This window comes from Podarcis bocagei, assembly GCF_964188305.1.
Source record: "Podarcis bocagei genome assembly, chromosome: 2".
NCBI classification, from domain to species: Eukaryota; Metazoa; Chordata; class Lepidosauria; order Squamata; family Lacertidae; genus Podarcis; species Podarcis bocagei.
Genome location: NC_138126.1, coordinates 116,154,480 through 116,166,598, shown reverse-complemented (window position 1 = coordinate 116,166,598; position 12,119 = coordinate 116,154,480). Strand labels below are relative to the sequence as shown.

Genomic DNA, 12,119 nt, shown 5'->3' with positions numbered 1-12,119 from the left:
GGGATAGGAAAAGATAAGAATCATCTGCCTTCAGTAAGTGTGATTCATCTGGTTATTTCCTTTGAGATTCTAAAGTGGTGCCATACATCAAAACTATATAATTAGTTTTGCTCCTTTAAAATGTCTTCAAACAAAAATGTATTATTTTGTTAAGCAATATATTTCAGGCTTTCCTGATAGTAAAAACAAAGGGCCCACCTACAGCCCAGCAAATAAAGGCCTGGTTCTCAGTGAAGAGCTACATTTAATAAATAAGAGGCAACAATTCAGGCTTCGGGTGAGAGTTGGAACATCTTATGACTTGGGGTGCAGAGAAGCATCTGCTAATCCCTTTGGTCCCACAGGGTTTCCTGAATCTCTCACCAGAAACAGAAGCTGTCAGCAGCAGCAGCCGCCTAGTGAGGAAGCCTGAGGCTTTGAGCAACTACTATCTGGTTGCTTTAAAAGCCAGTTACAGGTCAGCAGAGTCAACTGGGCCACGGGAGGGAAGACTTACGCATATTAGTGCTGCCCTAGTAACCGTTATCTATTTTATTGTATTTTAAAGCTGCCTAAAGAACTCTGGTTAGTAAGCAGGGTAACACTCCCAAACATAAACCAAGCAAGCATCTGAAAAATCAGAAAGCAAGATCTGCTCTGGTCAGACCTCACCTGGAGTACTGTGTCCAGTTCTGGGCACCACAGTTCAAGAAGGACACTGACAAACTGGAACGTGTCCAGAGGAGGGCAACCAAAATGGTCAAAGGCCTGGAAACGATGCCTTATGAGGAACGGCTAAGGGAGCTGGGCATGTTTAGCCTGGAGAAGAGGAGGTTAAGGGGTGATATGATAGCCATGTTCAAACATATAAAAGGATGTCATATAGAGGAGGGAGAAAGGTTGTTTTCTGCTGCTCCAGAGAAGCGGACACGGAGCAATGGATCCAAACTACAAGAAAGAAGATTCCACCTAAACATTAGGAAGAACTTCCTGACAGTAAGAGCTGTTCGACAGTGGAATGTGCTGCCAAGGAGTGTGGTGGAGTCTCCTACTTTGGAGGTCTTTAAGCAGAGGCTTGACATCCATATGTCAGGAGTGCTCTGATGGTGTTTCCTGCTTGTGGTCTCTTCCAACTCTATGATTCTATGATTCTATGATTCTATAAACAGAACAGTGTTGTTAAGTGAAGGCAGAGACATACACAGAAGGCCTACTGCATGTTGGTGCAGACACATCTACCACAGAATAATAGAATCGTAGAGGTGGAAGGAACCACGAGGGTCATCTAGTCCGACCCCCTGCAGTGCAGGAATCTTTTGCCTAACATGAGGCTTGAACCCACAACCCCGAGATTAAGAGTCTCATGCTCTACCGACTGACAGTTTCATTTGTGGATCTGTCCCTCATATGTTTCAAAAGCTACCACAATCAACACTGGACTTGCCCATAAGGTATCTTGAGTTACTGTGGAACTGTTTTCCATTGCTATGGCACAATATAAATGTATATTGCATCCAAGGTTATGCTGCCATGAAACCTTATTAAATTTTGCATTAGGGGAGGGAAGAGACGAGAAGAGAAGAATAAAAAACAGCAAGGCATTATCAAGGGTTCACTAAATAATATGCTTCCATAGACAGACCAGGTTTCCTCTTCTTGTTTTGCTCAAAATACATTCAACCACCATTTCATCATCATGCCCAATTTCATAAATCCCATACTTTCTCCATCTCAGAATGCAAATGACTAAATTCCTGTAGGCTTACTAATTTTTAAAGTGCTGTGTTGAACCCCACCCCCTATTTTGCAAAAGTCTTTGCTCCCCATGAAAGAGGCATCATTTTTTGTCTGTCTGGCAAAGTGGCAGAAAATTATATGGAGGTTTTCCATTGTGGGGCCAGGGTGTTGTGCTTACTTAAAATATATATATTAGAGTTTGGAAAAAGGCTAAGGAGTCTTTTCTTTCCTTCTTCTCAAAGTTCTCCCATGCCCACTCTCTTTAGAGCAAAGCAAAGGAAGAGATTCCCCATAATGAATTTTTGAAATAATGATATATATGGCAAGATGGAATCACTGATAATGAAGCCAAGGGCATAAAGGGAGTCAAACAAGAGAAAGGAATAAACCGTATCCACGCAGATGGATCAAGAAGAACAAGGGCTGAATAAAGACCTTTAGATCAGGCAGAAAATAAATAATTGGTGATTTTGTGAGGGGACTCCTGGAGGCAGAAGCCAGATTGCAGTGGGCCAAGAGAAGACTTAAGTTAGACAAGACTAAGTCAAGACAAATCTCAAAACACCGGGTTGTTAATAGGCAAAAAGACAGAAATCCCCTTTCACAAATTCCCTTCCTGTGATAATGAATGGAAGAAGGACCACGTCTGTCAGAGCTGCTTCCAGATCCTAGCTCACAGAGGATCACGCTAGCCAGCGGTCATTAAGTAAAAGTCTTTATTGAATTACAGTTTCCATTCTCACGCTGCTGTCTGCAACTCTACGTCTACTAGCTAGATCGGCGAGGCTCCGTCTGAGTCTCCGCCCCGTGCGCACCAACTTAATATCCTAGCCTTGCTCCACCTTTTCCTCCTGACTGTCCTCCTCTGGGTCCCTCTACCCCCCGGGGCTTCTTCCTTCCGGGATTCTTCTGACGCTGACCCGGACCCTTCTGCCTCCTTGCGCCGGGCTTTAGGACCTGGTTCCCTTTCGGGGCTGCTCACTGCGCCGCCTTCCTCTGCATTTGAACTTGGCGCGCGCGCCCAACCTTCCACTTTCCTCTTAACCGTTTCTTCGCTCCCCGATGGAGGTGTGGCCACTCCTGACTCCTGCCCTCCCTCCTGTGGTGAGCTGCCAGCGCTTCCCCCCTGGCTCCTTTCCTCTTCCCTGCTTCCTGGCGGTGACGCTGGTCCCGATTTCCAGCTGCTCCCCCCTGAGTCTCCTCTGGCTCTATCTTCCTGGGGTGCCTCCCTAGACTCCCCCCTTGCCCTGGCCACTGGTGCTCCTTTCTGTGAATCCTCTGATTCACTGGAAAGACTGGGAGATCTCGGGTCGTCGTCATCACTCATCCTTTCCTCTGTCTCCTCCCCTTCGCTCTCTGTTTCCTCCCTTGCCCGTGCCTCTGCACCTAAACCCCTGACATCCATCCCCCCCTCGAAGCCCCCCAGTCCCCCCTCCCCTCCTTCCGGTGCTGGAGCTGGGGGCTGCTGTTGCAAAGGGACGAACGTCGGATATCGGTCGCTTCCCGTGGCAGGCCTCCATCGGAACTCTTCCGGGTCTTCCTCTCTGCTCTCGTTGACGACAGTCACCTCCTCTTCCATCTCTGTGCCGCCGTGCTCGAAACCAGGGTCGTCCCCGAAAATGTCCATGTCCGTCTCTCCCGCACTTCCTCCAGGCGGCGTTGCTCGGCCGGAACAGTCCAGCCACTTCCTGCGGAACTGCTCCTCCGGCCTATCGTCCCACCAATACGAGGGTTCTGAGACAGATCCCGAGGGTGACCCCTCCGGGGAACGGACGTCTCGTGTTGGTTCCTCGTCCGAGTCGAACCCCCTGAACGTGCTGTCCGAAAGCGTGGGCGTGAAAAGCCAGTCGTCGAAAAAGTCTGCTGGCATAGGTCTATGTGGGAAGAGGGCATGAAACTCGTCTTTGAGCAGAGGTTCGTCCAAAGCGTAGCCCGGCACCCAGCTGTTCGCACTGGCCGGGGTGCCCTCCCTGGCGAGAAAGTATTCTACTCCCTCTTCCCCCCATCTGGAGTCCAAAATCTCCGTGACTTCGTTGATGCGCTCCTCCTGTGCCACTCCCGCGTGCCCCGTTCCTTCTCTGAGCGGACTCGGCGCCGTTCCGGGTTCCTGGAACCTGTGCGGTGCCTTGTAGGGAGTGAGCACCGATCTGTGGAACACCGGATGCATTCTGGAACCCTCCGGAAGCGCCAGCCTGAAAGCCACCGGGTTGACCTGCTCTTCGACTTGGTATGGCCCCAGTTGTTTATGCCCTAGTTTCTTCTTGGCCAACGACCTGGCCGGCACTGCGTGGGCTGCTAACCAGACCCAGTCTCCCACGTGGAGCTCTTCGCCAACCCTTCTGTGTTTGTCCGCTTGTACCTTGTATGCGTGTTTAGCCAGCTCCAGGTGGCGCCGCAGCTGATCGTGGACTTCCTGCAGTTCCGACGCGAACGCATCTGCTGACTGCGGCTCCCCTTCTCCCCTGCATTCCAGTCCCGGGAAGGTTCTAGGGTGCCGCCCGTTGTTGGCGAAGAACGGCGTGACGCCCGTGGATACGTGCTTCGTGTTGTTGTAGGCAAACTCTGCAAGCGGCAGGTAATCCACCCACGTCGCAGGCTGTTGGTTTGCATAACATCTCAGGTACTGCTGCATGATGGCATTGGCTCGCTCCGCTTGCCCGTTGGTCTGCGGGTGTCTCGCCGACGCCAGATTGATCTTGACGTTTAGGAAGCCCATCAGCTTCTGCCAGAAGTTCGAGATGAACTGCCGCCCGCGGTCGGACAGAATAGACCGTGGCAGACCGTGAACCTTGAACACGTGGTCTATGAACAGTTTGGCGGTTTGCTCTGCCGTGGCCACCTTAGCACACGGAATGAAATGCGCCATCTTGGAGAACAGGTCCACAACCACCAACACTGCCGTCTTGCCCCTTGAGCTGGGCAGATCCGTGACAAAGTCCAGAGCCACCCTTTCCCAAGGTTCGACCGGAGTTTGCAGCGGCTCCAACAGTCCAGCCGGCGGTTTGTGCACCGGCTTTGCCCTCTGGCAGGTGTCACACCTCGCCACGTAGTCTGCGACCTCCCCTCTCATTCCAGGCCACCAGAAATCCCTGGCTACTAATTCCACCGTCTTCTCCTTGCCAAAGTGCCCGGCCGTGGGTGCGTCGTGCAGCTGCTGTAGCACCTTGGCTCGAAGTTCGTCACCCGGCACGTAGATGGCCCCTTTACGGATGAGCAATCCATCTCGTAGCTGGAAACCGTCGGCCGCTGCCTTGCCCCTTTGCACCTCTGCCATCTTTGCTCGTGCGAAGGAGTCCCCCTGCAACGCTCGCCGCACCGCCTCTAGGTCCACGGTCGCCGCGGCGCACGCCCACACTGTCGGTGCAAAGATGTGCATGGCGGCCGCTGGTGTTGCGTCCTCCAGATACTGTGGCTTGCGGGAGAGAGCGTCTGCCATGATGTTGGTGTCCCCCGGGACATACTCTATGCGGAAGTCGAAGTCCGCAAAGAACTCAGCCCAACGTATCTGCCTCTGGTTCAGGAACTGTGCCGTGCGCCAGTGTTCCAGATTCTTGTGGTCCGTGCAAACCTGCACCGTGTGCTTGGCGCCGATCAGAAAGTGCCTCCACGCCTTGAACGCTGCATGAATGGCCAGCAACTCCCTGTCCCATATGGTGTAGTTCTGCTCGGACTTGCTGAGCTTCCTGGAGTAAAACGCTCCCGGCCGCCACACGCCCTGCGGGTCCTTCTGCAGCAGGACCGCCCCCACTGCTCTGTCCGAAGCGTCTGTCTCCACCCTCATCGGCATGCTGGGGTTGACATGAAGCAACTGCTCTTCCGACGCGAAGAGACGCTTGAGGGCCTGAAAGGACTGCTCCGCCTGCTCTGTCCAGATGAACTTCTTCTTCTTGGAGCTAAGGGTGTCAGTGATGGCCGCCGTCTGCATCGCGAAGCCCTTGATAAACTTGCGATAGAAGTTCGCAAAGCCGACAAACCGTTGGACCTCCTTCCGGTTGCGTGGGCTCTTCCAATCCAACACTGCTCGAACCTTGGCGCTGTCCATGGCGAGCCCCTTGTCAGACAGCTTGTATCCCAGAAAATCCACCTCCGGCACGTCAAATTGGCACTTCTCCAGCTTGGCGTAGAGCCTGTGTTGCTTTAGCCTGCCCAGCACTTCCTTGACGTGCTTGTCATGTTCTTGCTGCGACTCCGAAAAGATCAGGATGTCATCCAAGAAACAGACGCACGTCTTGTAGAGAAGTCCCGCCAACACGTGATGCATAAATGCTTGAAAAACGTGAGCGCCATTTTGCAGTCCAAAAGGCATAACTCTGTATTCGTAGGTACCCAGTGGCGTGAACATGGCTGTCTTCCACTCATCACCCTCCCGCATGCGAATGAGGTTGTACGCCCCCCGCAGGTCCAACTTGGTGAACACCTTTCCCTTCCGTACCTTCGCCAGGAGGTCGTCGATGCGGGGCATGGGGAAGTCCGACGGCTTGGTCACACTGTTCAAAATCCTGTAATCCACTACGAGTCTTTTTTGGGGCGTGTCTCGCTTCTTAACAAAGAATACAGGACTGCCCCCCGCTGCCTTAGACTCCCGGATGAAACCGCGCTCCAAATTATGATCGATGAAGTCTTTGAGTTCCTGCAGTTCGTCCTCAGACATGGAATACAGCTGCCCTTTAGGCAGCGCCGCCCCCGGCAGCAGGTCAATTTTGCAGTCATATGGTCTGTGAGGGGGTAGCCTGTCCGCCTCCTTCTCGCAGAAAACTTCCAGAAATTCTGCGTACTTGTGGGGAATCGCTTGCAGCGTGCCTAGCAGCAGCTGTGACTCCTCTTCCTCTCCTTCCTGCCTGGGTACGATGCAGTGTTCAGCACAAAAGGAAGAGCCGAAGACCAGCTGCCTCTGGAACCAAGCCATCGTTGGGCTGTGCTTGTCCAGCCAACTCATGCCCAATACAATGGGCGTGTCAGACAGTTGAGTGACGTTGAAGCTGATGACTTCCCTGTGATTCCCAAGTCGCATCACCATTGGTGGCGTCTGCTTCACCACTTGCCCCCCTAGCAGCTCCCTGCCATCCACCGTGACAACCTGCAGGGGCAGTGTGGCCGGCAGCAACTGCACAGCGTGCCTGTCGACAAATTCCTGCCCTATAAAGTCCGCGTTGCTGCCGGAGTCGATGGTGATTGGCACGTCCATGGTGATTCCATTGGGCAGCTGGAGAGATGCTGTGAGCCTCACTACTGGTTTGGGCGGGAGGGGGTTCACTGGCTGTAAAATTTCTGGGGACTGCGTCACTAACACGTCTGGCTGGGCCCCAGTGCCACTTCCTCCAGCCAGACATCGTCGTTTCCCTGCTGTGGTCCTCCCTGCTGCGTTGCTGCAGTCACCATTGCTGAGGCTGCAGTAAGCTTGTGGGGCCTCTGGGGACACTCTTTCGCCATATGCCCTGGCTGCTCACAGACGTAACACTTCCTGGTCCCTCTAGGAGGCTTCGCCTTCACTGCTGCCGGTGCTAGGGCTCTGGTTGCTGACTGAGCCCTTGCACCTCCAACCTCCATAGGTTCGGCTCCTCCTCCTGGCGGAGGCGTGGATTGCGCCCGCGCTGCTTCTCTGGGAAAGAAGGAGGGGCCCCCGGCTGGTTCGCGCCCTCCACGTCCTTCGTCCTTGCTCCACGGACGTCCTTCCAGCCTCACCCCCACTGCCAGTGCCCTCTGAACGACCTCCTGGGTGGTTCGGGGTCTCTCCCCCCTCGCTATCTCATCTTTAATCGAGTTGTGCAGTCCCTCCCAAAAGAGGTCTCTTACAGGAGCCGAATCTCTGTCCCATTCCAGGGCGCTGACCAAGGCGAAAAAGCGGGCATGATACTGTCTGACGCTGGCCCTCCCTTGTCTCAGCCCATGCACCTCCTTCCGTGCAAGATCAATGTCAATACTTGATAAGAAACACCCATCCATCGCTTTAATAAAGGCATCCGCATTCTGGAGCGCCGGATCGTTATCTCTCCATAAATTGCGCAACCATGCTTTCGCCTCCCCATGCAGATGGGACATGATGAACCCCACTCTCTCCTGTTCATCTCTAAAGTCTTTATGCAACAGTTGCAGTGCGCACAGTACGTCGGCTCTAAAGTTGGGATACTGTTGCAGGTTCCCATCGAAGTGAGAGAGCAGCCCGCCTGTCCGTCTCGCCAACCCAATTCCCTCCTGCCGGGGTGTTTGCTTTGCCAGTACGTCTAACCTGACCTGGAGATCCCTGCAGGCGGCAGCTGCCTCGTCCTCTCTCTTCCTGGATGCAAGAACCTCGGCGTTCAGTTGTGCCACTGCTTTTCTGAGGTCCTCTATCTGCTGCTCAGCCGTCATGTCTCCTGCCGTTCGTGAGCTCGCTAGTGGGCGCCTGTTTCTCTCCCCTCCTCGAGGCTGCAGATGCCCACAATGTGGAGACGGAGCCTACTGTCAGAGCTGCTTCCAGATCCTAGCTCACAGAGGATCACGCTAGCCAGCGGTCATTAAGTAAAAGTCTTTATTGAATTACAGTTTCCATTCTCACGCTGCTGTCTGCAACTCTACGTCTACTAGCTAGATCGGCGAGGCTCCGTCTGAGTCTCCGCCCCGTGCGCACCAACTTAATATCCTAGCCTTGCTCCACCTTTTCCTCCTGACTGTCCTCCTCTGGGTCCCTCTACCCCCCGGGGCTTCTTCCTTCCGGGATTCTTCTGACGCTGACCCGGACCCTTCTGCCTCCTTGCGCCGGGCTTTAGGACCTGGTTCCCTTTCGGGGCTGCTCACTGCGCCGCCTTCCTCTGCATTTGAACTTGGCGCGCGCGCCCAACCTTCCACTTTCCTCTTAACCGTTTCTTCGCTCCCCGATGGAGGTGTGGCCACTCCTGACTCCTGCCCTCCCTCCTGTGGTGAGCTGCCAGCGCTTCCCCCCTGGCTCCTTTCCTCTTCCCTGCTTCCTGGCGGTGACGCTGGTCCCGATTTCCAGCTGCTCCCCCCTGAGTCTCCTCTGGCTCTATCTTCCTGGGGTGCCTCCCTAGACTCCCCCCTTGCCCTGGCCACTGGTGCTCCTTTCTGTGAATCCTCTGATTCACTGGAAAGACTGGGAGATCTCGGGTCGTCGTCATCACTCATCCTTTCCTCTGTCTCCTCCCCTTCGCTCTCTGTTTCCTCCCTTGCCCGTGCCTCTGCACCTAAACCCCTGACAACGTCCAATGGTCCTGCCCAAGCTTTCCACATTTAGCAGTTCTGGAAAGGATGTCTATGCACATCAGTACCACATTATGATGATATGCAGAAGTTGTGTATAAAGCCAGAGAGGCATGATGACATCAGTGGGGCCCAGTGACTGCGACCGCTGCCCTCCTCCATGTGAAGGAACTTGTGCAAGGATTTGTGCATGGAAAAAATTGGGGAAGGGTATTCAAGGTTATATGGGACGTGGGTGGTGGTGTGGGTTAAACCACAGAGCTTAGGACTTGCCAATCAGAAGGTTGGCAGTTCAAATCCCTGCAACGGGGTGAGCTCCCGTTACTCAGTCCCAGCTCCTGCCAACCTAGCAGTTCGAAAGCCCATCAAAGTGCAAGTAGATAAATAGGTACCGCTCCTGCGGGAAGGTAAATGGCGTTTCCGTGTGGTGCTCTGGTTCGCCAGAAGTGGCTTAGTCATGCTGGCCACATGACCCGGAAGCTGTATGCCGGCTCCCTTGGCCAATAAAGCAAGATGAGCGCCGCAACCCCAGAGTCGGCCACGACTAGACCTAATGGTCAGGGGTCCCTTTACCTTTAGCTTTATTCAAGGTTATACAGTGGTACCTTGGTTCTCAAATGCCTTGGTTCTCAAATGCCGAAAATGGGGAAGTAAGTGTTCAATTTTTCGAACGTTTTTCGAAAGCCGAACGTCTGATGCTGTTGTCGGCTATTGTTTCCAGGGCACCTGCACCAATCAGAAGCTGTGCCTTTTTGAACATTTTGGAAGTCAAAAAGACTACCGGAATGGATTAAGTTTGGCACTTCTGTTTTTGCTATTTATTTTGCGTTTTTGAGGCTTTTTTAGTTAATTTGTTTTTGTGACTGTGTGGAATCCAGTTCATCTACTGATTTATTGATTATGTGACTGTGAAAATGGATAAAAGCCCCCCATCCAAACAATGACTATCATCAGTGCAGGTAAGAAGATTATATATATATATATATATATATATATATATATATATATATATATATATATATATATAGGTTTTGGTGTCTTCGGGTGTCTTCCCGTGTAAGAGTTGGGGTGTCTAGGCGACGTTTCGACGAGGTCTCACTCGTCATCTTCAGGCTGGTGCTTTCGGCTTCTTGTTACTAGAACAGAGCAGGATCTCAGTGTTTGAGTTCCTATAAATACTGTTGAGGGGGTGTGGTGTATAGCCTCCAACGTTCTGGGCAGAGAGGAAGTTCCTAGGTTAATGTGCCTTTTCTTCTTTTGTTCATTAATTACTTGAGGGATATCTTGAGTGATTACTTGAGTGATATTCTGAGTACCACTTAGGAGGGTCATTAGGTGTGGATTAGTTGCTAAAGCTTTCGTGTCTTGACCTCTTGACCTTGTAAAGAGTTTTTCTGAGAAGATGGCTGTACTGCACTTAGTTGTGCTCTGGTTTGGCTTCGTGTATAGGGGCGAGCTGTGGTTTTGTGCCCTGTGCCAGCCAGATCTGTGTAGGGATTGCAGGGGGGTGCAGCATCCGGAGGTGCCACTATGGTTTGGCTACTGGATGGTGTCTGTAATTTATCTGTGGAGAGGGTCTGGGTTTGGGTCTGGTGTGGTTGATTGGAGATGGCGTTCTGTGTGCCTCTGGTTCTGGTGTCGGTTTTTGTGGGGAGGGCTAATTTCCAGATGTCTGGCAGGCGGGACGTGTCGTCACGCTTGTTCATGTTGTGAGGGTGTTTCTCTATCTCGATGGCTTCCATGATTATTCTCTTGTGGTGATGTTCCATGTTAAAGAGCAATTTGGAATCTGCAAAATTAATTTCGTGTCCTGTTTCTTTCATGTGTTGGTAAAGAGAGGAAGTTTTTTCTTCTTTTTTGACGGCATTCTTGTGTTCTGCGATACGTGCATTTATTCGTCTGTTTGTTTGTCCAATGTACGTGGCTGGGCAGACTTTGCAGGGTATTTCATAGACCCCTTGGTTTTCTAACTGGATTTTATCTTTTGGGTTTCTGAGGATATATATATATATATATTCTACAATACTGTCTTATTTATTTATTTTATAGTACAGTACATTGATTATTGCTTTCATTTTATGGATCAATGGTCTCGTTAGATAGTAAAATTCATGTTTTAGTGATTGTTTTTAAAAGTCTGGAATGGATTAATCCGTTTTGCATTACTTTCTATGGGAAAGTGCGCCTTGGTTTTGAAACGCTTTGGTTTTGGTACGGACTTCCGGAACGGATTAAGTATGAGAACCAAGGTGCCACTGTACTTCTAAAAAGCGAGAGTGTCTGCAATCCTAACCCCACAAATTTGGGAGTGAGCCCCACTAAACTGAGTGGGACTTACTTTCAAGAAGTCATTGTTAGGGCTGCAATGCAAGTTACTTAAATGGGCACTGGAGGAACAAAAACTGGACCAGGAGAAATCTTTCCAATATTTGGAAACTGGGAGTTCTCTCATCTAGTTCTCCTTTAGCCAAGCATAGGCAGCACAAGGAGTAAAAGGCAGCGGGCAACACAAGTTACACTGCAATTTCTCTACAAAGTTTTCCAGCTCTGCCTGTCTTTGAGAATTAAAAGTTCTTTCCCATAGTCTACGAAGCCAAATTCTGGGTATGGAATATGGTACAGAAGCTTGAGGCTATATAAAAGAAACTCAAGAACTCTGTATCTCTTGCCTTTCATCTACTCCTGCAAACAGAAGTTAGGAAAGCTCCTCTGTGCCTTTGAAGGTACAGAAACAGGCCACTGTATAATGGCTTTAAAAAGGAGTACAGGTGCCAAGACAGACTGCTATCCTTCTGTTGCAGTGATCAATATAAGTAACCCTGACTTCCCAAGAAAATCCAGGGTCTCAAAGGCTGATACTCTAATCTCGCTGTGTGGCTTTTCACAAGTTGAAATGAAAACCAAAAGACCTATTTCAGGCAAGAACACTAATTAACCTAAACTCAATGATATTGTTGCACAGCAAGCATGCAGTTCTGAATCTTTGTTAGGCCCCACTCCCATGGATATTTTAAAAAGGAACAGTTACATTATAAAGTTACTTTTGTGGTCTATTCTATGCCCTTCTTTGAAGTCCCCAAAACAATTGTATCTAAGATGCTAGAAAGATGCTATTCAAACTGACTGTGGGTTGTATCAATGTAGATGAGGAAAAACTTGAAAAACCTACCCACTGATGTTTGTCCCACTGCATTCTAAGGTTTGCATCC

The 12,119-nt window shown here is 51.0% G+C and overlaps 1 protein-coding gene across 4 annotated transcripts in view; it reads right to left on the bottom strand.

The window, feature by feature from the left end:
* CA10 (carbonic anhydrase 10) overlaps positions 1–12,119 on the bottom strand; it is a 380,746-nt gene that overhangs the window by 314,474 nt on the left and 54,153 nt on the right. The gene's annotated exons all lie outside the window — the stretch shown is intronic.